Below are 23,734 nucleotides of genomic sequence, written 5' to 3' on the forward strand. Positions count from 1 at the left end.
TAACTCAGGACTTAAAGAGGCAAATAATGAATAACCTCACTTAGACTTGAGGGGTGAGTGATCTCTGTCTTTGCTGAAGAAATCTGTCTCTGGTTGTATATCCACACAGGCCCTGGGTCTGCAAGGTGGTGGACTAACCCCAGCAGAGGCCTCCTGCTCAAGAGGGGGGCTGGGTTCTGTGGCGTGAAGGGAGCTGGGAGAGGGTTCTACTCTGTAACACACACAGTGCTGCCTTTTACCACTGGCTCCCCTGCCCCCCACACACACTTTACCAAATAACATCACAAACATTGCAGCCTTGCCTGCTCTTCTCCTACTGAAAGTGGTGGGGGTTGGGTGACTCAGAATAATGAACAGGATCTGCCCAGAATCCAGGGAGGCTTATCAGTGTCCACAGGTGTTTCCCCAGGGCACCCAGCAGGCTGCTCTCCCACCAAATCTGGAAAGCAACACTGAGTTTCTGCATCAACAGCCTCTTTCACTTCTCCGAGACTGTCTGCTGTGCTCCAGCTGCTTTCAAGTTGATTACAGACTCTCTTTTGGCCTCCTGAAATACTAACTTTTTAAAAGATAAAAGCCACTCCAGGGATACAATTCACATAAATGTATTTTTACTAAGAAGCACTTCCCAGCTGTTAGAAACTTTGAAAGGCATAAATGTTTTGATTTTAAGATTGTGAGTTTCCTTTTCTTCAGCACAGAAGGCTTCATCTTGCATCTGGGCAAATGTGACTGCACCTCCACGGGACTTCAGTGTATTTCTACAAGGTCATTGCCTTAGGAATGAAAAAGTAAAGTTCACTACCCTAAGAAATCTTAAAAGAGGCTGAAGGTCTTGCTCACTACCAGTGACTCTGATCTTTACATGGGAGGGTCATCTGGTCACTGCTTCTAGGAGCTGACCACCTACTTCACACTAAACCAACAATTACTGCACCTTTGACCCAAGGCAGCCAGATGGTTTTTCTCAGATTACATTCTGGGAGAAAGAACATGGGTTTGTGCACATTGTGTGGTGAGGCTGTCCAGGCAGAAGCCTCTAGGGTCCATCTGCAGAGGTTACCTGACCCCTCCTTTGCCTTCCACACAGACAGGACCCCTCAACCCCACACAGAACAAATGCCCATGCTTTCTCTTTCTCCATCTCTTGGGTTTCAGCCAGAAAAGGGGTTCCAACACATCTCTTAAATACACTTGCTTCCTAGCTTGCTACGTCCCTAGGCCCCTCCTCTCCCTTTCTAGGAGTCTAAGACTAACATTCTCCATTTACTCATGAAATATTCCTCCCTCGAGTACTGCACACCAAGTATTCCCACTACCCACACACGAGTACTCCTACTACCCACACGCAAAAGGTTTTCTCAGCTCCTACTCACTCACCAACCCTCTTGCCAAAGCCAACTCCTCCCTTTCTCGCTGCCACCTCCCGCCTTAGCCTAGCAGCCCAAAGCATGGTGCCAAAGCTCAGATGCAAGAGAGCCAAGCCAATTCTTGGGGAGTTGCCTGTGGCAGCAGCACAGACAGCTAGGACTCGGGAGTCGTACATCCATCCTGCTCCCAGCATGGCCCAATGGAGCAAACTGTTAGCAGGAGAAGCTTGCTCTCTGACTCTCAAGAACTGGGGCTTTCTGGATAAATGACGCTGAAAACTTGGAATCCTCAGTGAGGTTAACTGACAACTCGCTAGTAAGAGGACATTAGAGAGCTTTACTAACTCTGAATGTGTGTTTAGATTTCAAGGGGAAAATGAGGCCCAAGACAGAGTCAGCTCTAAGTCATAACAACTTGAGTCATCAGAGTTGATCTGGGCTGCTTCAGAGATGTATTTATATTCCAAAAGTTTAGAGGGAGAACCCAGGATCCTTCCATCCTGTCTCCATCCAACAAAGGTTCTTTCCCCCTCTTTCTGGGAGAGAAGGAAGCTTTGTCTCTTTCTCTTGTACATAGGCAAAGAAAATTCACTTTTCTCCACCCCTCCCCTGTGGAGTGTCTGACCACCCCTGTTGGAGATTTTTCCATCTGGCTTTCATCATATTACCCCAGTAGTAAGCACTGAGGCATAGGGTCTTGATACAGATATAATTACTTACATAATAATATTACTTTTAAGTTACTGCATAATAACTAACCTGTCTCTGATCAAAATACCTATGTGCATTAAAAATAAAATGAATAGAGATGAATATTAAAAGCCTGACAGCTCTGGTGGCAACAATGATGGGATCCTGTGTGTCTCGTGGCATGCTGGGAGAGATAAATGAGAGCCCTGAGGCTGGTTAGCAGGAGTTGAAGAAGATCCTATAGCCCAGCTGTCAGGAGTCTGGCTTGGAAAATGGCAGCCTAATGGCACTTTTGGATTTAGCTCTCTCTCCTGGCTGGACCCTGAAATTCTTAAAGGTGGCCTTCAAGTGGGAATGGGGAATTAATTAGCTCCACGGCCAGAGCAAGTCTAGGAGACCTGCAGAGCTACGCTGCTCAGAACTGCAGGGACGGAGTCTGCATCACAGTCTTGAAGACACTTCTCTGCTCCCCTCTGATCCTTTCCTACCCCAGAAATGATCGTCCAAGATTGGAATGCTGGGAGCTCTATTGGACGCCAGTACCATGTAGCCATGCGGAGAAGGAGACACAGGACAGAGGGTCAATGAAGATACTAAGGAAGACTGAGCAAAACCTCAGTGAGTGAGCAGAACAGTGCCAGAGTCTCCTCACACAGGCCAGAGGGTGAAATCTGGGCTGTTCTAAATGCCTGCAGTTTGCTTGCTTCTGCGTTCCCCACTGGCAGTGAGGAAAACGGCTTCTCCTTGCAGCTGTGACTTTTATCCCTGTAAATGCTGACTTTAACTGCTAGGAGTTTGTGCAAAAGTTTGCAGTGTGAAAAAAGAGGAGTTTAAAAAGGGCTCTGCATGGTTTTCTAGGCTACTGCATCTGAATGTATGGCAGAAATTGATTTGGATGTTATATGCTTGTCATAAGTGCTTGAGAGGGATCGTCTCTTGATCAGAGAAAGATGCAAAAAGAAGCGTTCATGGGATTCCCTTGCTTTTTGCCACCTGTAGCTGAAATGGATGCCTTAACCCTGAGGTTCTGGCCATGAGGAGAAAGCTGCTGGCTTCTTACCACCAAATTGGAGGCCTGCAGTCTTCATGAACTCTAGGTGTAGGAGACAGAACAAGTCCCTGTACTGGATTTTGGCTAGAGGTTTGCCTCAGGAAAGGTGTAGTAGTAAGCCAAGAGGGCAGGAGAAGGAAGGCTGTTTCCAGATTGAGGTTCACTTTAGAAGTTTCTGACATGGTTACTAGACACATGCCCTTTTGAAAACCGGCTTTTAAGCTTGCTGAGGAGCTCCTGCATAAATCAGATCGCCCATTTGTATATTATGAAGCTGTGAGTCAACTCATATGACAGACAGGTGAAAGGAGCTTTAGAAAAAACTCCTTGCAAGAAAAGTCCTGCTAGCCAGGTGGCATTTCAGCTTTGCCCAAGAAAGTGACAGCTATCCCCTCTGCTGCCCCAAGCAAGGAAAAGCTGCTGATTTGTTGGCTGGCTAGTCAGAGGGAATCACAGATTCACAAGGTTTCCCTCAGTTGCCTGGGTCAGGCTCATCCGATGCCTGTTGTGGCTTCAAGCTTTGCTCAACTAAAAACAAGTGTGGTCTCCCAGCTCCCTGAGCAGAACTTGGACTCTGAAACTGTTGAAAGACACCCTTTTGTGGGGCCGTGAGCTGTGGAAGACAGATCATGAATGCTGATGGACTTGTCGGCATTAGCACAGAAGCCTGTGGAGAGGCCTGTTTTCTGAAGAGGTCACTGCCCATCGGGAAAGCCTGACTCTTGCCCAGCAGGGTTCCTAGGGAAGCTGCAAGTTGAGGAAGGTCCAATCATTAGAAGCACGGCCCATCCGCCCTCTAGGGAAGGTGTTACTGATGTTGGCTTTTTGGTTTCAGCCTTTCGGATTTTTGCTGTCAGGACAATGCATGCCTTTTCTGGTTCAGGCTGAGGTCACTACCAATCGGCTGCTGGTCTGACTCCTCTTTCACCTTATACCTCCTAAGGCAGCTTGATCATTCAATGCAGCCTTCACCAGGAGGGCCGATCTGTAACAGGAGGGAAAGGGGCAGGGCACAACCTTGGAAAGAATGACATAGCCCAAGGACACAACATAAACCAATTAGAATCAAATGGGACCAAGACGGCAGACAAGACCAGACCTTAATCCTCAATCAACAACTGAAATGCCACACCCGGAGGTGCCATGACAGTTCCAGGGTACTTTTAAAAGACCAAGGAGTGGGTGGTGGCCCAAATCCTGGAAATCTCCACCCCTTCCCAAAAATAGTTGGAATAATCCTCCCATAGCAGATGAAATTACCCAGTCTATAAAAACTAACCACACCAAATTTCGTGGCTGCATTCACTCTCTGCTGATGGTCCACACACCCTCTGTCTGCAGGAGTGTGCTTCTCTCTGTATCTAAATAAATCCATTTCTTACCTATCACTTTGTCTCTCACTGAATTCTTTCTGTGATGAGATATCAAGAACCTGAGCTTCATTAGGTCCTGAAATCAGGTACTGTGGGTTTTGGCTGGGTTTGAGTCCCAGCCATGTGGGTTTAAGTCCCAAACTGGGTTTTGGCTGGGTTCGAATCCCAGGCAAACGGTTTCAGATCGACTTTTGAATATTTCCACTGGATCACTCTAGGATGACAAGGGTGAGGGCCATACAGATCTATTTCAAAACAATTTTTAATTCAAAATTCTGCATTGACCATTGTCCTGGACATAAAGTAGCTTCCTTTCTGTCCCCTAACAACAATCCCAGATTGGTGCGCCTGAAAAGGGTCCTAGGAGATTTAGATTTAATAGTTAAGTCTGTTTGAACTGTATGAAAATGTTCTGTGACGAGGCTTTCTGCCTCTTTTGCACCCACCCTCCTGGAGGAAAGGTCTGGGTGAGACAGGAGGATTGGGGGAGAAACCTGTGAAGTTGTAGTGATGAGAAACACTGGTTTTATGACAACGGAGGGAAAGCAAAAAGCAAGGCTCCAGGCAAGGGAAAACTTGAGGCCTGGGAAGATAGCGGGGTGGGGGCAGAGATTAATGATCTCTGTTTTTCAGAATCTGCTCCTGAAGCTCCCCTCCCAGGGTAAAGCCACGTCTCTGGGTTCTCCTGACTAGCAGCCCTGTGACCCCTTTCCTCCCTGCCTTCTGTGCTATGGTGAACATTTCCAAATTCAAACTGACCGCTGCCTGACACTGACCAGACAGGCGTTTCCATGCAGAATACCTCCAAATATCTTCCACACTGCAGGGACAGATGAACTGATGGCATGAGCAAGCAGGACTGCTTGAAACTACACTGAGAACTGAACCGACCTGAATTATCTGGGATGAAGTGCAGAGTCCCCAGATGTATCCACTGGTGGGAGGTCAGAGGCCCCATAGGGATCCTGCCCACTTGTGCTGCCTAAATGATGTACAGCTCAATTTGGGGGCCCTCATAATTAGAAACTCCTTGTTCTCAGGGGTGCCCCGTGTGCCCTCTGCAGCTGGATGTATGAAAGGCAGGCATTAATTTATCTCTGGTAAAAACACTTATTAAACCTGCAGGTGGTTATCAGAAACTTTCAAGGGTTTAAGGAAATACCCAGATAGACAGGTACTCTGTGGGAAGCTTACTTACGATGGGAGCACTTCCATTAGAAAAATGGTATTAAAAAAATAGAAAAATGGTATGAAATTAATCCTGACTTTTAACTGATATGATTCATAACTCTGCCTCAGCCTCAAAGGCATTCATGGCAGCTTCCATTCACTGAGGCCAGTTATATGCATGATAGAATTCGCCATAGATTTCCTTCTCGAAGGTCATGGCAAAGTCTGTGCAAAGTATTAATATATCCAGGTGTATCTGGGTGTGTACCTCAGTCCCAGGTAGGCAAGGTTAGTGCAGAAACCTGAGGAAGCCACCAGGCAGTCTAAGGCAGCATGCGTGCTAAGTCGCTTCAGTTACGCCTGACTCTTTGCGACCCTGTGGACTGTAGCCCACCAGGCTCCTCTGTCCATGGGATTCTCCAGGCAAGAATACTGGAGTGGGTTGCCATGCCCTCCTCCAGGGGATCTTCCCGACCCAAGGATAGAACCTGCGACCCTTACGTCTCCTGCATTGGCACCACCTGGTAGACTTTGCGTGTGTGTTAGTCGCTCAGCTGTGTACCACTCTTTGCGATCTCATGGGCTGTAGCTCACGAGGCTCCTCTGTCCAAGGGATTCTCCACGCAAGAATACTTGAGTGAGATCCCTTTTCTAGAGGATCTTCCTGGCCCAGATATTGAACCCAAGTCTCCTGTGAAGCAGGCAGGTTCTTTACCATCTGGGCTACCAGGGAAGCCCGATAGACTTCATAGTAAATGAGGTTCAACTGACTAAAACCAGGAGGAGTCTTGGAGGCAGGGACTAAGACCAATACCATGGGACACCTTATCCTGCCCTTGGGAGTCCTGCTGGGTAAGTGCTGTTTAAGAGAAACCCAGAGGATTTGGTCCTAGCTTCCACTGGTCTGACTAAAACAAAATGACCAATAGAGAGGCATCTTATGGGAAAATTTACCACGTCCCAACCATGGAAAAACATAACAGGTGGAAATGAGGGACAGAGAGAAAATAGTCTTGTGTTTCTGCAGAGCTGAGGCTTTTGTTCGTTTTGAAAAACCTGCTGAAAACTTGGGATCCTGGGCTAAGAGCAAGTCTTAGGAAATTAATTTGTAACTATATAGATAGTGAACTCCAGATTCACCCAACCCTGGAGGTATGTGTTTATATTTCAAGGGAAAACGAGATCCAGGACCTTGGAGACATTTCTAGGTCAAGAAGCTGGAGCTTATCTGACCCCTAGAGAGATGTGTTTGCACTGCAAAAATTAAGAGAACCAGAGTGCTTCTCATCCTGTCTCCAAAGAACAAAAGCAATGAAGGAAATGAAGGAAGGGCAATTGGCTTTCTCCTGTGTAAACGCGGAGAAAAATCAGTGTTTCTCTCCTACACCAATGGAATGTCCAGCCACTGGTGTGGGAGGTTTCTCTAACCAGTTCTCATGGAGTCATCCCAGGACTGATGTTGTTTGGTAAGGAATAATCAATCTGATTCCACTTCAGGATGTCTGTGAAGAACTCTGTGACCCACTTCCTAGCAAAACAAAGCTGGTGGAAACTATAAGAACAACTATTCCAAGTCTCTGGAAATGTTACACACCAAACAAGGAAACATTTATTCAAGAAAATCTTGTACAGCTTGTTAAGAGCCATGAGACTCTGTGGGAATTGAACCACCGCCTTCTCCCTCCCCAAAGTGTCCCTCCACTTCAGCTCAGTTTGATGAAGCCCCACTTCAGAGAAATATGGCCAAGAAGTCAGGGCTCCCTCTCCTCAGCTCCCAATCAAGGTTTATTATATCTCGCTGTGAGGGGCAAGCTGCCAGAATTTTCCATCCCCTCCAACTCCAAGACAAAGAGGCTAAATTTAAATTCTTGGTGAGTGTGGCTGAGAGATTTGGGGTTCCCTTCCTCTCCACAGCCTCTACCCACCCACTCCTGGCTCTATCCCAGGAGCCACAGTCCAAGAATACTGAGATTCCAACCACCTTTACTTCATCTCACTCATCAGTTCCGACCTGGGAGGGCAAGCTGGTCTTCAACTTGTGTCCAGCAGCCAAAGCAATGGCTCAGGTGCCCAGAGTGCAGAGGGGTCCATAAGAAAAAGTTCCAAAGCACTCCCCAAAGGAATGGGCTTTATTTGATAAGTGTTTAGGAAAGTTCAAGCCTAAAGGCACTCGTGAAGACAGCTCAGCTAAAAAGAGTCCCCCTGGGGTCAGAAAAAAACTTCAAAGATTGACCTCAAAAAACAATCCCTGCCAGAATTTAATTGGACCAGACTGGTGAGCATGTTTGCTCTTTAGTATTATTGAAATCAACACAACAATCAGCTGGTTGTTGTTGCTCAGTCCCTAAGTGGTCTGCGACTCTTTGCAACCCCCTGAAGTGCAGCACACCGGGCTTCCCTGTCCTTCACTATCTCCCTGAGTTGGCTCAAACTCATGTCCATTGAGTCAGTGATGCCATCCAACCATCTCATCCTCTGTCACTCCCTTCTTCTCTTGGCCCTCAATCTTTCCCAGCATCATGGTCTTTTCCATTGAGTCAGCTCTTTGAATCAGGGGGCCCAAGCAGTGGAGCTTCAGCCTCAGCATCAGTCCTTCCAGTGAATATTCAGGGTTGATTTCCTTTAGGATTGACAGGTTTCCTTGCTGCCCAAGGGGGACTCTCAGGAGTCTTCTCTGTGAGCACCACAGTTTGAAAGTATCAATTCTTCCACGCTCAGCCTTCTTTACGGTCCAACTCTCACATCCATAAATGACTACTAGAAAAATCAGCTGGTAATTAGAACCTAATAAGAATGGTGTAAGGGAATTCCCTGGTGGGATGTCCAGTGGTTCAGACTCCACACTTCCAGCTGCAGGGGGTGCAGGTTCCCCTTATTGAGGAGTCAAAGAATGCTCAAACTTCTGCACATTTGTACTCATCTCACGCTAGCAAAGTAATGCTCAAAATTCTCCAAGCCAGATTTCAACAGTACATGAACCGTGAACTTCCAGATGTTCGAGCTGTATTTAGAAAAGGGAGAGGAACCAGAGATCAAATTGCGAACATCTGCTGGATCATCAAAAAAGCAAGAGTTCCAGAAAAAACATCTGCCTCTGCTTTACTGACTACACCAAAGTCTTTGTATGGATCACGACAAACTGTGAAAAATTCTTAAAGAGATGGGAATACCAGACGACCTTACCTGCCTCTTGAGAAATCTAGATACAGGTCAAGAAGCAACAGTTAGAACGGGACATGGAACCACAGACTGGTTTCAAATTGGGAAAGGAGTACGTCAAGGCTGTGTATTGTCACCCTGCTTATTTAACTCACATGCAGAGTAGAAAAGTGAAAGTGAAGTCACTCAGTCATGTTTGACTCTTTGCGATCCCATGGACTATAGCCTACTATGCTCCTTCATCCATGGGGTTTTCCAGGCAAGAGTACTGGAGTGGGGTGCCATTTCCTTCTGCAGAGGATCTTCCCAACCCAGGTATCGATCCTGGGTCTCCTGCATTGTAGGCAGACACTTGATCGTCTGAGCCGCCAGGGAAGTCCATATGCAGAGTACATCACGCGAAATGCAGGGCTGGATAAAGCACTTGATTCTCCTGGAATCAAGATTTCCAGGAGAAATATCAATAACCTCTGATACCCAGATGATATCACCCTTATGACAGCAAGCAAAAAAGAACTAAAGAGCCTCTTGATGAAAGTGAAAGAGGAGAGGTGAAAAAGTTGGCTTAAAACTCAACATTCAAAACACTAAGATCATGGCATCCGGTCCCATCACTTCATGGCAAATAGATGGGGAAACAGTGGAAACAGTGAGAGACTTTATTTTCTTAGGCTCCAAAATCACTGCAGATGGTGACTGCAGATGAAATTAAAAGACACCTGCTCCTTGGAAGAAAAGCTATGACCAACCTAGACAGCATATTAAAAAGCAGAGACATTACTTTGCCAACAAAGGTCCATCTAGTCAAAGCTATGGTTTTTCCAGTAGTTACGTATGGATGTGAGAGTTGGACCATAAAGAAGGCTGAGCACCAAAGAACTGGTGCTTTCAAACTGTGGTGCTGGAGAAGGCTCTTGAGAGTCCCTTGGACGGCAAGGAGATCAAACCAGTCAATCCTAAAGGAAATCAACCCTGAATATCCATTGGAAGGACTGATGCTGAAGTTCCAATTCTTGGGCCACCTGATACGAAGAGTGACTCTTTGGAGAAGACCTGATTCTAGGAGAGACTGAGGGCAAGAGAAGGGGGTGACAGAGGATGAGACGGCTGGATGGCATCATCAACTCAATGGACATGAGTTTGAGCAAACTCAGGGAGAGAGGGAAGGACAGGGAAGCCTGGCATGCTGCAGTCCATGTCGTCACAAAAAGTTGGACATGACTGAGTGACTCATCAACAACAAATGATGAGCCTTGTGCTGAGTGTTTTGTGTGCGTTGATTTTTAACTCAAAAGCATTCCAAGATGTTGCTACTTCTACAGTTTCTTATAGATGAGGAACCTGAGCTCCACAGAGACTAAGTAACTGCTCAAAACTAGTGACAGACTTGGGGTTCCAGTCCTGGCCATCTGACTTCAGACCCAGGAACTTCTCTCTCCTTTATACTGATATCTGTGGTTTAGTCGCTAAGTCATGTCCGACTGTTACAGCCCCATGGACTGTAACCTGCCAGGCTCCTCTGTCCATGGAATTCTCCAGGCAAGAATACTGGAGTGGGTTGCCATTTCCTTCTCCAGGTGATCTTCCTGACCCAGGGATCAAATCCAGGTCTCCTGCATTGCAGCAGATTTCTTTATCAATTAAGCCACCAGCCAAGCCCCATCTGTTCTGTAATTTTTTTACTATTATCTGTCTCCCCAGAAGGTTATTAGTTTCTTGTCTGTAGAGAGCTGGTCTGCCTCATTGGAAAAGACCCTGATGTGGGGAAGACTGAAGGCAGGAGGAGAAAGGGATGATAGAGAATGAGATGGTTGTTTGGCATCACTGACTTGATGGACATCAGTTTGAGCAAGTTCCAGGAGTTAGTGATGGGGACAAGGAAGCCTGGTGTGTTGCAGTCCATGGGGTCACAAAGAATTGGACATGACTGAACTGAAGATCCCACGTACCATGGAGCATGACCAAAAAAAAAAAAAGCAGTGTGATACCAAATGAGGCAGACATCATAACTAAGAGATCAGGAAAAGAGAGCTCTGCTAAAACCACTGTCATCCCAGGGAGACTGTGTGCATGACCAAGGCTGCAAAGTTGAAGGAGTGATATCAAAGGCTTCGTGCTACAGGGGAATGAGACATCACTAATACAGCCTAGTCTTCAAAGTAGCCGTTTTATGTTCTAAGAACTAAAGGAAACTGTGTTTACAGAAATAAAGTATGAAGACAATGTCTTGCCAAATAGAGATTATTGACAAAGATAAACTATAAAAAACTACATGAAAATCCTGGAGCTGAAAAGTACAATAATGAAAATTTAAAATTATTTAGAGGGGCTAATACATTTGAACTGGTAGAAGAATCAGTGAACCTGAAATCAGATCAATAGAGATTATACCGACTTTCTAAAAACAGAAAACAAATTAAGAAAAATGAACCAGAACCTCAGAGGATTCTAAGACTCCTTTAAAGTCATCAGTCTGTGTGTAAGGAGGAAAGAGGGAGGGGCAGAAAAAAAAATTTGATAGTTGTAAAATCTTGCCAAATTTGCTGAGAAACAATCTATGCATCCAAGAAGCTCAAAAACCTTCAAGTAGGATAACTATACACACAGACACATCAGAAAGAAAACTGAAATTCAAAGAGAAAATAAAATCTTGAAAGAACTAAGAAATTATCCATCACATATAAGGGAGCCCCAAATAGATCTAACAGTTGACTCCTCACTAGAAACAATGTACCCTAGAAAGCAGTGTGATAACATATGTAAAGCAATGAAAGAATAATCTTTTACTCAGAATACTGTCATGTGTGAATTCTAGATAAAATTAATAAAGATGGATATTAAAAAACCAACAAGAACTTCCCTGGTGATCCAGTGTCTAAGACTCCACCCTCCCAATGCAGGGTTCAATCCCTGGTCAAGGAACGAGACCCCACATGCCACAAACCAGATCTACTGCAGCCAAATAAATAAACATCTTGAAAAAAAAAAAAAGAAAGAAAAACCAACTATGCAGGATTTCCCCAGTGGTCCAGAGGTCCGTGTTCCCAATGCAGGGGCCTGGGTTCAATTCCTGGTCAGGGAACTAGATGCACATGTCACAGCTAAGACCTGGTAGAGCCAAATAACTATATCAAAAAATAAAAAACCGACAGTGCTCTGATCAAAATATTTTAAAATTAAATGACTTTTTACTGCCACAGTTGGAGAACAACAATATTAGAAAGTGAGTTAAGACCCAGATGATTAAGTTTACTCATGGTATGTTCAAAGGTCCTAAAATGTTGAGACTCCCTCTTCCATCTTTTTGCAAGGATGGAGTTGCACTTGACTTGGTGTGGAAACCTGTTCCCTCTTAGCATATCACACTGGTCTTTGTCCTTATTTCCTGGCACAGAGCTCCTAAAACCTGTGAAATTTCATGAGCGATAAAGGTAATTGGCAGGCCCCTAGAGAGTCTCAGGATGGGGGCTGGATGCCAGGAAGACCACGCCCTGATTAGAAGCTTGGAACTTTTCAGCCTACTCTCCAACTTATGGGGATGGGCAAGGGGCTGAAAACTGCACTGATCACCAATGGCCAATAACTTAATAAATCCTGTATATGTAATGAAACCTCCATAAAAACTCCTAAACAATAGAGTTAGGAGAGCTTCTGGGTTGGTGAATACATCAGGTGTTGGAGAGGCCATGAAACCTTAAACCTCTCTCCTACACCTTGTCCTATGCAACTCTTTCGTTTAGCTCTTCCTGAGTTGTGTCCCTTATAATAAACTGGTCTTCAGTCACTCAGTCGTGTCCAAGTCTTTCTTACCCCATGGACTACAGCCTGACAGGCTCCTCTGTCCATGGAATCTTCCAGGAAAGAATACTGGAGTGGGTTGCCATTTCCTACTCCAGGGGATCCTCCCCACCCAGGGACTAAACCCAGGCCTCTTACATCTCCCGCATTGGTCAGCAGATTCTTTACCACCGACCCAGCTGGGAAGCACCAATAAAGTGGTAACAGTAAATAAAGGACTTTTCTAAGTTCAAGTTGTTCAGGAAAATTCTTAAACCTGGGGAAGTTGGTTGTGAGAACTCTTGATTTTGTAAACAAGTAGAAGTCTGATAACCTGGGGACCTAATACTTTCAACTGACATCTGAAGGGAGGACAGTCTTGTGAGACTGAACCCTGAAGCCTGTGGAATCTGACACTCATTACCAGAGCTAACTGTGCAACACCCAGTTGTCAGAGAGTCAGAGAATCAGTAGGCGTCAGAAGGAAAAAACACTTCTCACCCTTCCTGCTTTCAATGCTCATTCTCTATGCCTCCAATCTGTGTAACCGGAGCTGGCAGCCCCAGTCAGTAGGTCCTACAGCCTTTCTTCATGGCCCCCATATGGCAAGAGGCCGGGCAGAATCACACTAAAGTCTAAGTATAAACAAACAAGATGTGGTGGAATCTCAGCTACTGACAAAAGTGTCAGCTTTAAAATGAGGGTGTAACCACTTCAGTATTCTTGCCTTGAGAACCCCATGAGCAGTATGAAAAGGCAAAAAGTTAGGACACTGAAAGATGAACTCCCCAGGTTGGTAGGTGCCCAAAATGATACTGGAGATCAGTGGAGAAATAACTTAAGAAAGAATGAAGGGATGGTACCAAAGCAAAAACAACACCTGGTTGTGGATGTGACCGGCGATAGAAGCAAGGTCTGATGCTGTAAAGAGCAATATTGCATAGGAACCTGGAATGTCAGGTCCATGAATCAAGGCAAATTGGAAGTGGCCAAACAGGAGATGGCAAGAGTGAAGGTCGACATTTTAGGAATCAGCGAACTAAAATGGACTGGAATGGGTGAATTTAACTCAGATGACCATTTTATCTACTATTGTGGGCAGGAATCCCTTAGAAGAAATGGAGTAGCCATCATGGTCAACAAAAGAGTCTGAAATGCAGCACTTGGATGCAATATCAAAAACAACAGAATGATCTCTGTTTGTTTCCAAGGCAAACCATTCAATATCACGGTAATCCAAGTCTATGCCCCAACCAGTAACGCTGAAAGAGCTGAAGTTGAACGGTTCTATGAAGACCTACAAGATCTTTTAGAACTAACACCCAAAAAAGATGTCCTTTTCATTACAGGGGACTGGAATGCAAAAGTAGGAAGTCAAGAAACACCTGGAGTAACAGGCAAATTTGGCCTTGGAGTACAGAATGAAGCAGGGCAAAGGTTAATAGAGTTTTGCCAAGAGAACACCGAAGAAGAAACACCTTCTTCCAATAATACAAGAGAAGCCTTTACACATGGACATCACAAGATGGCCAACATTGAAATCAGATTGATTATATTCTTTGCAGCCAAAGATGGAGAAGCTCTATACAGTCAGCAAAAACAAGACCAGGAAGGAGCTGACTGTGGCTCAGATCATGAACTCCTTATTGCCAAATTCAGACTGAAATTGAAGAAAGTGGGGAAAACCACTAGACCATTCAGGTATGACCTAAATCAAATCCCTTATGATTATACAGCGGAAGTGACAAATAGATTTAAGGGATTAGATCTGATAGAAAGACTGTCTTGATGAACTATGGACAGAGGTTCCTGACATTGTCCAGAAGATAGGGATCAAGACCATCTGGGGGAAAAGAAATGCAAGAAAGCAAAATGGCTGTCTGGGGAGGCCTTACAAATAGCTGTGAATAGAAGAGAAGTGAAAAACAAAGGAGAATAGGAAAGATACACCCATTTGAATGCAGAGTTCCAAAGAATAGCAAGGAGAGATAAGAAAGCCTTTCTCAGCAATCAATGCAAAGAAACAGAGGAAAACAATAGGATGGGAAAGACTGGAGATCTCCACGAAAATTAGAGATACCAAGGGAACATTTCATGCAAAGATGGGCTCAATAAAGGACAGAAATCTTAAGGACCTAACAGAAGCAGAAGATATTAAGAAGAGGTGGCAAGAATACACAGAAGAATTGTACAAAAAAGATCTTCATGACCCAGATAATCATGATGGTGTGATCACTCACCTAGAGCCACATATCCTGGAATGTGAAGTCAAGTGGGCCTTAGGAAGCATCACTACAAACATAGCTAGTGGGGGTGATAGAATTCCAGTTGAGCTATTTCAAATGATGCTGTGAAAGTGCTGCACTCAATATGCCAGCAAATTTGGAAAACTCAGCAGTGGCCACAGGACTGGAAAAGGTCAGTTTTCCTTCCAATCCTTAAGAAAGGCAATGCCAAAGAATGCTCAAACTACCGCACAATTGCACCTATCTCACACGCCAGTAAAGTAATCCTCAAAATTCTCCAAGCCAGGCTTCAGCAATACGTGAACGGTGAACTTCCAGATGTTCAAGTTGGTTTTAGAAAAGGCAGAGGAACCAGAGATCAAATTGCCAACATCCACTGATCATCTAAAGAGCAAGAGAGTTCTAGAAAAACATCTATTTCTGCTTTATTAACTATGCCAAAGCCTTTGACTGTGTGAATCACAATAAACTACGGAAAATTCTGAAAGAGATGGGAATACCAGACCACATGACCTGCCTCTTGAAAAACTTGTATGCAGATCAGGAAGCAACAGTTAGAATTGGACGTGGAACAATAGACTGGTTCCAAATAGGAAAAGGCGTATGTCAAGGCTGTATATTGTCACCCTGCTTATTTAACTTATATGCAGAGTACATCATGAGAAATGCTGGGCTGGATGAAGCACAAGCTGGAATCAAGATTGCCCAGAGAAATATCAATAACCTCAGATATGCAGATGACACCACCCTTATGGCAGAAAGTGAAGAGGAACTAAAGAGCCTCTTGATGAAAGTGAAAGAGAAGAGTGAAAAAGTTGGCTTCAAGCTGAACATTCAGAAAACGAAGATCATGGCATCTGGTCCCATCACTTCATGGCAAATAGATGGGGAAACAGTGAGATACTTTATTTTGCGGGGCTCCAAAATCACTGCAGATGGTAATTGCAGCCATGAAATTAAAAGACACTTACTCTTTGGAAGGAAGGTTATGACCAACCTAGACAGCATATTAAAAAGCAGAGACATTACTTTGCCAACAAAGGTCCATCTAGTCAAGGCTATGGTTTTTCCAGTAGTCATGTATGGATGTGAGAGTTGGACTATAAAGACAGCTGAGCACCGAGAATTGATGTTTTTGAACTGTGGTGTTGGAGAAGATTCTTGAGAGTCCCTTGGACTGCAAGGAGGTCCAACCAGTCCATCCTAAGGAGATCAGTCTTGGGTGTTCATTGGAAGGTCTGATGTTGAAGCTGAAACTCCAATACTTTGGCCACCTGATGCGAAGAGATGACGCATTTGAAAAGACCCTGATGCTGGGAAAGACTGAGGGCAGGAGGAGAAGGAGACGACAAAGGATGAAATGGTTGGATGGCATCACTGACTCAATAGACATGAGTTTGGGTGGGCTCCGGGAGTTGGTGTTGGACAGGGTGGCCTGGCGTGCTGCAGCTCATGGGATCACAAAGAGTCGGACAGGACTGAGCAACTGAACTGAACTGAACACAGAATTGAACTCCAAGGGAGCTTTTGCAAGACAAAAGCTACCAAGGGTTTCCTGGCAGTTTCGTGAAGTTGAAAAGTTAATGTCTTAGAAACCCTAGTTCACTGTTTCCTAAACATCAATCATTTGGGCCACCTTTGAGATTTGGGACCTATCCATGTATGTGGCTTCCCTGGTGGCTCAGAGGTTAAAGCGTCTGCCTCCAATGCGGGAGACCTGGGTTCGATCCCTGGGTCGGGAAGATCCCCGGAGAAGGAAATGGCAACCCACTCCAGTATTCTTGCCTGGAGAATCCCATGGTTGGAGGAGCCTGGTAGGCTACGGTCCACGGGGTCGTAGAGAGTCGGATACGACTAAGCGACTTCACCTCACCTATCTCCAAATCCAGTTTATTAAAATAATTACTGAGAGAAGTTGATGTCCCTACTGTAAGCAGAAAATCAGTGCCATTTGTTAAATAGAAGGTATACCTTAGTTCAGTAAGAGAATGTTTAAATGTATTGTCTAAATCAAGTTGTGTTACCACTACCAATGCTGTACATGCCACACTTTGGGAAATAAAGCCCTAAAATTATACCATAATCCACTGTGCAGGATGAAAGAGTAAGATCAAAAACAGAAGGCCCTGTCCTTGTGAAGTGCCCTGAGTTGGAGAACCAGGCCTCCTCTTGAGAAGACTGATTTCAGCTTTCTTAATGAAGTGCACAAGTAGCCACTAACCTCTATAGCACTTTGATCCAGTTAGAATACTATACTACAAAAAATGTTATTTTATTACCAGGACTCTCAACCAGCAAATATAACCATGGGCCACTACAGGGCTAGACAATTATTTTCAGTTTAAAGACAAAACTCGGCCCCTGAGCCTTCTGAAAGGCAACGTGACCAAATGCTCTCCAGAGATGGACCATTTTATGTGATCCACAGTCACCACTGAAAGGGCACACCATTTCTTTATTCTCTTCTCTTAGGACTGTGAAGAGTCAGCTGATAGAAAGTTTAAGAGAAACAGATTCAGGCTACAACAAAAACAAAAACAAACACACAAAATAAAGCAAACACCAAAGCTGCTCCTTGCAGGTAATTTTTCAAGCTCTGTTCCAACAGGAACCAAAACCTGGAGAACAAGGATGAAAGAACAATCATGAAACAGATTCTAGGGACAAACGCACATACCTCATCCTGCTAAGCTTCCACCCTGACTGGCTTTCCCTTTCCCTTTTATACCCCACTCAGATGGGAGAGGACTCACCCATCGAGAGACAATGCAGGGAAATGCCTTGAATGCCCTGGTTCTCTACAGTCTGATCCTTCCACTTGGACTTAGGCGAAAGTCGGCAGTGAAGCTGGGTGTTGCCTGACCTGGCTGAAGTCTGGCTGAAACTGCTGCTGCTGTTGCTAAGTTGCTTCAGTTGTGTCCGACTCTGTGCGACCCCATGGACGGCAGTCCACCAGGCTCCACCATCCCTGGGATTCTCCAGGCAAGAAACTGGAGTGGGTTGCCATTTCCTCCTCCAATGCATGAAAGTGAAAATTGAAAGTGAAATCGCTCAGTCATGTCCGACTCTTTGTGACCCCATGGGTCAGGTCCAGGCAAGAGTACTGGAGTGGGGTGCCATTGCCTTCTCCGCTGGCTGGGACTAGCACCTTTCAATTATGGATAATTAGCAGGGACTAGAGGCAGGTTCCTTGCTTCTGCCCTAAAGAAGATATAAAAATGACAGACATGATTTCCAGTGCAGGAAATGGTGCTCAGCCTATGCACAGGGCAAGGAGACTCACTGCCCCTCACTCTGCCCTGCCTGGCACCCACACTGAAGCTGGCCTAGCATGGCTCTGGATCAACAACTAAAGGAAAAGCCTCAATTGATTCCAGGGAGGAGGCAGGCAGAAAAGAAGACTTGAGAATATGTCTGCCCTCCAATGCCCAGACCCACCCCGGACCTGACACAATGCAATCCCTAACAACCCAAGCCATCCCAACCAATATGTATCTGCTAATGCTCTTAAACCTTAAACAAGGGTCATCTTTTGTCACCTTTCAAAATATTTTTCCTCTCAGTTGGTATGAATTTGCTAATTCTTTCCAAGGGATTTGTCTCTCTTTGATCCTCAGTGCCTTTGTGCCTCTTGAGAATTTAAATAGGTCTTCTGGGGTTTCCATTTTCTACCTACCTCAGTATTCTTGCCTGGAGAATCCCATGGATGGAGGAGCCCGGCAGGCTACAGTTCATAGGGTTTCAAAAAGTCAGACGCAACTGAAGCAACTTGGCACACACGCAAGCGTGCACCTGCATTGCTTACTCTTTGGCCTCTGGAAGGCATCTGGTTTCACAGAAGGCCTTCAAAGACTCCAGAAGTCAAAGGTCAAATTCTATATTTGTAACACACAGTCAGAAACAGAGAAAATTTAACAGAGAGACATACACGTCCATACATCAGAAGATTCAGTTTGTTAAGATGTGAATTCTCCTCAAATCGACCCATAGAGCTAATACAATCCTAAAAAGTTCAAGTAGAATATTTTTTGTAAAAATTGACAAGTTGATTCTAAAGTTTATACAGAAAAGCAAAGGACCTAAAACAGTAAAAACAAAAAGAAACAAAGTTGGAAGTCTCGACAACTTTGATTTCAAGGTTTACTACAAAACTACAGTAATCAAGACAGAAGAGGACTGGTGACCAAACAGGCATCTCGATGAAAAGGACAGCAGACAGTCCAGAAAGAGACCAACACACGTGGCCAACTAATGTGTGACAAAGGGCCAAGATTATTGAGTGGAGAAAGGACAGTCTTTTCAGTAAATGATTCTTGAAAAATTGGACATATCAATGAAAAAAGAGAAAAAAATGAGCTCTGACCAATAACTCACATGATATACAAAAATTTTATGAAATGCATCATAGAGCTGAACAAACTTAAAAGTATAAAATTTCTAAAAGGATAAAAATCTTCGTGATTTCAGTTCAGTGAAGGTTTCTTAGGTCACAATAAATACAATTTAAAAAAACTGATATATTGTACTACATTTAAATTAAACACTTCTATTCTTCCCAAGATTCTGGTAAAAGAATCATAATAATAAAAACACAAGCTACAGATTGGGAGAAAACACGTATCTCATAAAAGACATATCAAAATGTATTAGGAACTCCTATAATGGAAAAGTAAAACAATTTAAATGGGCAAAAGATTTGAACAGTTACTTTCTCAAAGAAGATATAAATGGCAAATAAGCTATTGAAAAGATGCATTAACGAAATACAAAGTAAAGCCACAAAGAAATACCACTATCTACCTATTAGAATAGCCAAAAATAATCAAATGAAATACCATATCAAACAAATAGAATACACATACATTGCTGTTGAGAATACAAAAATGGTACACTTTGGTTTCAAAATAGCTCTCTAAGCACATGCCAAAGTATTTACCTAAGAAAAACGAAAACATACATCCACACCAAGACCTGTTAGCAAACGTTTGTTGCAGCTTTATTCATAATCACCAAAATCTGAAAGCAAACCTAAATGTCCATCAACTAGGTGAACAGATGAACATGTTGTGGAACATCTATGTGATGGAATACTACTTGGCAACAAAAAGGGATGAATTAATGATATACACACTGACGAATCTCAAAAGCATTATCCAAAGTGCAAGAAGCCAGACACAAAAAACTATACATTGCATGATGCCCTTACGACATTCCAGAAAAGGGAAAAACTATAGCAACAGAAATCAGATCAGTAGTTGCCAGGGGTCAGGGACAGAAGGACGAGAATGATTACAAAGGGTACTAGGGAATTTTGGGGATGACGTAAATATTCTATATCTTAATTGTGGTGGTGGTTACAAACTGTTTCCATTTGTTAAAACTCAGACCTGTTTATCTAAAAAGGATCAGTTTTTCTTTTTAAATTTATTTTTAGCTGTGCTAGGTCTTTATTGTTGTGCGCAGGCTTTCCCTAGTTGTGGCAAGCAGAGGCTACACTCCAATTGTGGTGCGCAAGCTTCTCATTGCTGTGGCTTCTCTTGTGGAGCTTGGATTCTAGGGTGCTGGGGCCTCAGTAGTTGGTGGCACACATGGAGTCTTCCCAGGGATTGGAACTTGTGTTCCCTGCACAGTGAACCCTAAGAAAGGCAATGCCAAAGAATGCTCAAACTACCGCACAATTGCACTCATCTCACGTGCTAGCAAAGTAATGCTCAAAATTCTCCAAGACAGGCTTTAGCAATACGTGAACCGTGAACTTCCAGATGTTCAAGCTGGATTTAGAAAAGACAGAGGAACCAGAGAGCAAATTGCCAGCATCCACTGGATCATGGAAAAAGCAAGACAGTTCCAGAAAAACATCTATTTCTGCCTTATTGACTATGCCAAAGTCTTTGACTGTGTGGATCACAATAAACTGTGGAAAATTCTGAAAGAGATGGGAATACCAGACCACCTGACCTGCCTCTTGAGAAATCTGTATGCAGGTCAGGAAGCAACAGTTAGAACCAGACATGGAACAACAGACTGGTTCCAAATCAGGAAAGGAGTACGTCAAGTATATTGTCACCCTGCTTATTTAACTTATATGCAGAGTACATCATGAGAAATGCCAGGCTGGATGAAGTATAAGCTGGAATCAAGACTGTCAGGAGAAATATCAATAACCTCAGATATGCAGATGACACCACCCTTATGGCAGAAAGTGAAGAAGAACTAAAGAGCCTCTTGATGCAAGTGAAGAAGAGTGAAAAAGTTGGCTTAAAGCTCAACATTCAGAAAACTAAGATCATGGCAGCTGGTCCCATCACTTCATGGGAAATAGATGGGGAAACAGTGGAAACAGTGGCTGACTTTATTTTTTTGGGCTCTAAAATCACTGCAGATGGTGACTGCAGCCATGAAATTAAAAGATGCTTACTCCTTGGAAGGAAAGTTATGACCAACCTAGACAGCATATTAAAAAGCAGAGACATTACTTTGGCAACAAAGGTCTGTCTAGTCAAGGCCATGGTTTTTCCAGTAGTCATGTATGGATATGAAAGTTGGACTATAAAAAAAGATGCGTGCCAAAGAATTGGTGCTTCTGAAATGTGGTGTTGGAGAAGATTCTTGAGAGTCCCTTGGACTGCATGGAGATCCAACCAGTCCACCCTAAAGGAATCAGTCCTGGGTGTTCACTGGAAGGACTGATGTTGAAGCTGAAACTCCAATACTTTGGCCACCTGATGGGAAGAGCTGACTCTTTTGAAAAGAGCCTGATGCTGGAAAAGATTGAGGGCAGGAGGATAAGGAGAAGACAGAGGATGGGATGGTTGGATGGCATCACTGACTCAATGGACATGAGTTTGGGTAAACTCCGGGAGTTGGTGATAGACAGGGAGGCCTGGCATGCTGCGGTCCATGGGGTCACAAAGAGTCGGACACGACTGAGCAACTGAACTGAACTGACCTGGACATTCCATTGTGTATAAGTTTGTGTGTATGTACACACACCACATCTTCTTTATTCGTCCATTTATTCACTTATTGATGGACACTTAGTTTGCTTCCATATCTTTGCTATTGCAAATAATGCTACAATGAACATTAGGTTTGTTGTTGTTTTTTTAATTAGTGCCTTTCTTTGGATGACTACCCGGAAGTGGAGTTTCTGGAGGGCACAGTAGTTTTATTTCTAATTATGTGAGGAACCTCCTATTGTTATTCATAGTGGCTGTATCAACTTACATTCTCACCAACAATGCACAAGGGTTCCCTTTTCTCCATATCCTCGCTAACACTTGTTATTGTTTTAAAATTTGTCCATATCACGTGGCATTCATGATCTGAATTCCCCCACCAGGGACTGAACCCAGGCCTGAGCAGTGAAAGTGCTGAGTCCTAACCAGTGGACTGCCAAGGAATTCTCATTGTTGACTTTTTTCTTTTTTACTTTATTTTACTTTACAATACTGTATTGGTTTTGCCATACATCAACACGAATCCGCCACGGGTGTACACGAGTTCCTAATCCTGAACCCACCTCCCACCTTCCCCCATCCCCTGCCATACCATCTCTCTGGGTCATCCCAGTGCACCAGCCCCAAGGATCCTGTATCCTGCATGGAACCTAGACTGGTGATTCATTTCTTATATGATATTATACATGTTTCAATGCCATTCTCCCAAATCATCCCACCCTTTCCCTCTCCCACAGAGTCCAAAAGTCTGTTTTATACATCTGTGTCTCTTTTGCTGTCTCGCATACAGGGTTATCATTACCATCTTTCTAAATTCCATATATATGTGTTAGTATACTGTATTGGTGTTTTTCCTTCTGGCTTACTTCACTCTGTATAATCGGCTCCAGTTTCATCCACTTCATTAGAACTGATTAAAATGTATTCTTTTTAATGGCTGAGTAATACTCCATTGTTGACTTTTGGATAATAGCTATTCTGACAGCTGTAAGTCATGTCTCACTATGGTTTTGGTTTGTATTTCTCTGATGATTAGTAATATTAAGCATCTTTTCACAAGTCTATTGGGAATCTTTATGTCTTCTTTGGAAAAATGTCTATTCAGGTTCTCTGTCCACTTTTCAACCAAGTTGGATGAGTTCTTTGAATATTTTGGATATTAGCTCACATCAGATATATCATTGGCAAATATCCCATTGAGTAGGCTGCTTTTCATTTTGTTGATAGTTTCCTTCACTGTGCAAAAGCTCTGTAGTTTGATGTAGTCCCATTTGTTTATTTTCAATTTTTTTTTCCCTTGCTTGAAGAGACATATCCAAAAAAATATTGCTCTTTGATATCAGAGTGTACTGCTTATGTTTTCCTCTAGGAGTTTTGTGGTTTCATGTCTTACATTTATGTCTTTAATCCATTTGAGGTCTGTTTGTTTTCTGTCATATATACACAAATCTATATACATATACAGACATAAAGTTCCTCGACCAGGGATTGAACCCATGCCTCCTGCAGTGGAAGCATGGAATCGTAACCACTGGACCTCCAGGAGAGTCCCTTTTGTTTATTTTGTAAATGGTATGACAAAGTAGTCTGATTCTTGTGCACATAGCTGTCCAGTTTTCTCAATATCATTTACTGAAGAGACTGTCTTTCCCCATTGTATATTCTTGCCTCCTTTGCTATAGAATAATTGGCCATATAAGCATAGGTTTATTTCTGGGCTTTCTATTCTGCTCCATTAATCTACGTTGTTTTTGCACCAGTACTATATCATTTGAATTATTACAGCTTTGCAATATAGTTTGAAATTGGAGTGTGTGATACCTCCAGCTTTGTTCTTCTTTCTCAAGACTATTTTGGCTATTCAGAGTTGCCACTGAGATCTTGATAGGGAATTCACTGAACCCATAGATCACTTCGGGTAGCATGGACAAGATGGACA

General features: G+C 43.7%; 1 protein-coding gene across 1 annotated transcript in view; it reads right to left on the bottom strand.

Moving 5' to 3' along the window:
* The window catches only part of STOX1 (storkhead box 1), a 66,609-nt gene that overhangs the window by 20,784 nt on the left and 22,091 nt on the right, over positions 1-23,734 (bottom strand). The gene's annotated exons all lie outside the window — the stretch shown is intronic.

Source organism: Capra hircus, chromosome 28, assembly GCF_001704415.2.
Source record: "Capra hircus breed San Clemente chromosome 28, ASM170441v1, whole genome shotgun sequence".
NCBI lineage: Eukaryota > Metazoa > Chordata > Mammalia > Artiodactyla > Bovidae > Capra > Capra hircus.